Genomic DNA, 5,000 nt, shown 5'->3' on the forward strand with positions numbered 1-5,000 from the left:
TATCGAGGCCGTTCCAAATGCAATCCTTTCTTTACTCTTCTGTGTTGTGTCCAATGTTAGCTGTGTTTTTAGAAACTGTCTTGAAAGAAATCCAGTTTTCAAAATTAGGTCTTGAATATTTTGTACAATGCCAGACCAGGTTTGATGTTTAATGGAATGAATTAAACCTCATATTGTTCCTTTTTATTCACCAACCCAGGCAGCGCTTATGGTCACCTCACCTGTAATTCATGTGATTAGCTTATTATGTCCTGATAAGGGAGAATAAAAGCCTCATGAATATTACATTATAAATCACAACCCTTAATATGAAAGGAGCCACACTGGCAGTTCAATCAAAGCCCATTGTGACAGATGAGGGCCGTGAACACACGCCCCTCTGAGGGCAGAGTGGGTCACTGTGGAGAAACGCTGCATCCTTCTTTTTAAATACACAATCAGGATGGGAGCGTTGTCATGCCGACAGCGTGGCGGACGCACACAACTGATTTGATTTTGGAGGTCAAGGTCAATGTGAGGACTCAAGGATGAACTGATTAAAATTTGGAGGTCAAAGGTCACCACCACTGTATATATATATATATATATATATATATATGTGTGTATGTATATATATATATATATATGTGTGTGTATATATGTATATAAATGTGTGTGTGTGTATATATATATATATATATATATATATATATATATATATATATATGTATATATATAAATAAATAAACTCAAGATCTCGTGTGCTATTTGTGAAAATGTCACACATAGGATAGAATGAAAAGGGATCACGGACTAAACCAACGTGTGTGTGCATAAAGCACACACACGTTGGTTTAGTTCAGCTGGGCCTATTCAATGTAGTGGGGCATTGCCCTAAACTGAATCTGTTTGTATGTTGCCATCTTTTATTCCATTTCATTTAGAGTTTTGGAGGCCAGCATCGCGGAGAACAAGGCCAGTCTGAAGCGGACCCACACAGAAGTGTGGAGCGACTCCCCCAACCCCCATGACAGGAAGAGGATAGACACCTGCCCCGTGGGGCTGAAGAATGTTGGCAATACCTGTTGGTTCAGTGCTGTCATACAGGTGGGTACACACACACACACACACAGACAGACACACACTGTTGGTCCAAGAAATAAATAAGAGTTTTAAGTAAATAAAATGAAAACGTAAGTATTTTTATAGACCTTTTTTCTGTTTGTGTTTCCTTGTTTGTTTCCTAATGTGAAGCTGATCTTAATCCTCACGGTTTGATCGTACCTCGGATCAGAGTCAAAGGAGCAAATATAACTTTTTAACTCATCAGGTTTCTTTTGCCGTCGATACTAATTGTTGATTATTGATGGTCCATATTGCCAGAAATATATCCCTTTGTAGTTTTATTATACAGCTGGTCACCAAGACTACAGACTATTTATTTTGCCACCGTCCCAAACATAATTTAAACTGATTGGAAGTCAGTAAACCATCGACACTTCTAAATGTTATCCTTTTACTTTGGTATCGTCATCTATAGTGTTTTCTTTCTTCATAAAAACACAATATCCTATAAAAGATTGTAGTTTATGGCTGAAAACAAATCTTGTCAATAGTGTTCATAGCTTTTCGGTCCGATTTCTGTTGTTGTTGAAAACATCTCCTTCTCACCAACACTACATTTTATGAGATTACGTGTGAACTCGTCAGGATTGTCATCATTTACCTTTGTCCAATACTCATTTTCACCGAACATCCTGAACGCACCATAATGTAGCCCAACAGAACCTTTGTTAGCTGTTAGCGATGCAGCTATTGTTAACTAGCCCTTCTCCCTGATTGGTTGTTTACAAAGTAACATTATCAGAGATCGGCTAACGAAAGCATAAACCATGTCCTGATCACATACTGAATACGATTGTCGGTAACACTTTATTGTGGTGGTTGGACCGTGAAACTAAATGAACTGGTCTTCATGGGAGCACAAGAGCTGTGTCACTGTACTCAAGCCGTGTACATGTTATAAAGAATCTCTGTACACAGTTTTATTTTTATTTACAAATCTGATGACGCATGAATGTATTCTGAACACACAATCTCAGTCCACATTAAGAGATTCTTTAACTTATCTCACACACACACACACACATTGAGATGCAGCTACACAACTCTCCACGCACATTTGCTAATAGTTGTGCTACCGTTCTTTTGCATTTCCTGGTGTGGTGGCATGTAATCTGCTGCAGTCCTAATTATCACTTATGGGTGAACCATAATCTGAATGTGTAGATGCTGGACAATGCGTGGCCCGTTTCAGCCCGGCTGTCACAGACTCAGTGTCTTGTTGCTGGTGGTAGAATGAGACCTGAGCTGAAATATGCTGGATGAACACTGGATACACCGTCACATGGTGTAAAGTAACCCCACCCTGAGGCAGGGCTGAAACGGGATCTCGCTGCTCTTGGTGCCAGAACACAAGTAAACAACTTTCTCTCTTTCAAATAGATCATGTGAACCGCAGGTAAAGCAGGGAGAAGAAGTGGAAATGAAAATAATATTGCACCACACTATTAAAGGTGCACTTGCTCGTTATGTAGCTCTTTCAATAATGCGTTTCCGTACTTCCCCACATCACCTCCGGCTCTTTTTCAGGACTCCTCACATGCTGCAACAAGCCCTGTCTGCAGTATTCCAAGTCAACGTCATATTTGTGTATGGGCCAACTGTAATTTCAGTTTTATGAAGCACAGCTGGCAGAAGCATGAGACCGATTGACTTGACGGGTTGGGAGGTCTTGATGTAATTAAAGGGAGCGCAAGCTTTTCATTAAGAACTTTGTTTAAGAGTATAGAGACAAAGTGAATGAGAAACAGTGTGTTTACCAATAATTATACAAAGTTGGCAGTTATTGCAGCTTCCCGGCATTACAGAGTGGCACACTTTGTAAAAGGTCTTACGTTATTATATGGCTGTTGGTGAGCGAGGCCTCTCCACATTGATCATGAGGGCCAAGGCTGTCTTTATTATTGGATGTTATTAATACTTCTCCATTCCTCTTCCACCTTAAAGTCCCTGTTCAACCTGCTGGAGTTCCAGAGGCTGGTGCTCAACTACTCACCGCCAGCCCGAGTGCACGACCCGCCTCACACCCAGAAGGTAGGACCAGGGGGAGCAATCACAAGTTAAATCACTATATATATATATATACAATAACATAATACGATTTTGAATGGATTGGATATTCAGGGGACTGAGATTGACATGAGACAATTTCATCATCACAATCGGTTACATTTGTATCAACTCAAATAGGATTTTAAAATGCTAATTACAGGCTCTTCCAGACATTTTAATGAAAAACACTATGCTTTTTAATAAAATAGTACTTGGATGTGCAGTTGCCCGCCCGCATCAGGTCTACATCAAATAAAATCAAGAATCACATTTAAAATTCTTCTCCTCACCTACAAAGCCTTGATTGGTGATGCACCATCATATCTTAAGGAGCTTGTAGTACCATGTTGCCCCACTAGAGAGCTGCGCTCACTAAATGCGGGGCTACTTGTGGTTCCTAGAGTCCTAAAAAGTAGGATGGGAGCCAGAGCCTTCAGTTATCAAGCTCCTCTTTTATGGAACCAGCTTCCACTTTCAGTCCTGGAGGCAGACACAGTCACCTCATTCAAGAATAGACTTAAGACTTTCCTCTTTAATAGTGCTTATAGTTAGGGCTGAATCAGGTTTGCCCTGGTCCAGCCCCTTGATATGCTGCTATAGGCTTATAGGCTGCTGGGGGATGTTTTAGGATACACTGAGCACCTATCACCTCTTCTCTCTCTCCTTATGGATGAATTTACATCTCTCCATTGCACCTTATTAACTCTGCTTCCTCCCCGGAGTCGTTGTGACTTCACGTCTCATAGGGTCCATTGGACCTGGAGGTGTCTGATGCTGGTGAACCGGCCTCCCGCGTTGGCCCTGCTGATGCCCCGCCCCCCCCTTCTCTCTACTTCTGTTTCATGGATTGGAGTTCCATTCATACATATCATATTCATGTAATGTGTTTATGTAACTCTGTAACTCTGTTCATCTGGTCACATGACATCTATTCGTCTGTCCATCCGGGGAGAGGGATCCTCCTCTGTTGCTCTCCTGAAGGTTTCTTCACTTTTTTCCCTGTCAAAGGTTATTTTTGGGGAGTTTTTCCTGATCCAATGTGAGGTCAAAGGTCAGGGATGTCGTATGTGTACAGATTGTAAAGCCCTCTGAGGCAAATTTGTAATTTGTGATATTGGGCTATACAAAATAAACTGAATTGAATTGAATTACATCCTTTTAGTCTCTCACAGCTACCAGTGCTTTAGCCCTGAGGGCTCGGCCCTCTTGGAGCTGTGAGCAGCCATTCAGCAGCCCCGAGGTCAATGCAGCTTAGTGCTTCTCCCCCGACAGTTCACGTAAATCACTGCTAGCAAGCTACAAGAATCCCCTCCCTTTAGAAAAGAGAGAGAGAGTCCTGAGGTGCAAATGTGAGATGCTCAAATGGGTCCAGTAGTAGTAAATGGACCTGTAGAGATCTTTTCTTGTCTTCCCACCACTCAAAGCGCTTTAACACTCCATGTCGTCATTCACCCACTGATGACAGGAGCTACCATGCAAGGTGCGACCTGCCCATTGATACACGTTCATACAGGAACACATGGACTAGTGGTGCCGAGCTTCTGTTTGAAGGACGACCCGGCTCTACCACTGAGCCACAGTCGAATATGGACAAACAAGAAAGATGCTGAGGGTTAGCAGCCTGTTGCTAATCTGGTGTAAGCCTCTGCTGTGGAGGTGTCCTCTCCTCCTATCAGCCTAACCCTCGGCCTTTTACTTGAGCACCGTGCCACTGCTGGAGCTTAGCATCTAATCGTGACATTAGCATATATATATATATATATATATATATATATATATATATATATAGCACACATTACAGATAAAACAACGCTTGTCGTTCAAAGTGACGTGCTTTACCACCGTGA

The 5,000-nt window shown here is 41.9% G+C and overlaps 1 protein-coding gene across 2 annotated transcripts in view; it reads left to right on the plus strand.

Annotated features, from left to right (window-relative positions):
- Positions 1 to 913: 913 nt before the first annotated feature.
- Positions 914 to 5,000, plus strand: part of usp25 (ubiquitin specific peptidase 25) — a 20,717-nt gene continuing 16,630 nt past the window's right edge. Inside the window, exons 1-2 of one of the 2 annotated variants that reach the window (XM_034549759.1) lie at positions 914 to 1,086; positions 3,049 to 3,135. The gene's annotated coding sequence lies outside the window, so the exon portion shown is untranslated. The remainder of the gene's footprint in view (positions 1,087 to 3,048; positions 3,136 to 5,000) is intronic. The other variant, XM_034549758.1, reaches the window with a different exon arrangement.

This window comes from Cyclopterus lumpus, chromosome 14 (genome assembly GCF_009769545.1).
Source record: "Cyclopterus lumpus isolate fCycLum1 chromosome 14, fCycLum1.pri, whole genome shotgun sequence".
Taxonomy (NCBI): domain Eukaryota; kingdom Metazoa; phylum Chordata; class Actinopteri; order Perciformes; family Cyclopteridae; genus Cyclopterus; species Cyclopterus lumpus.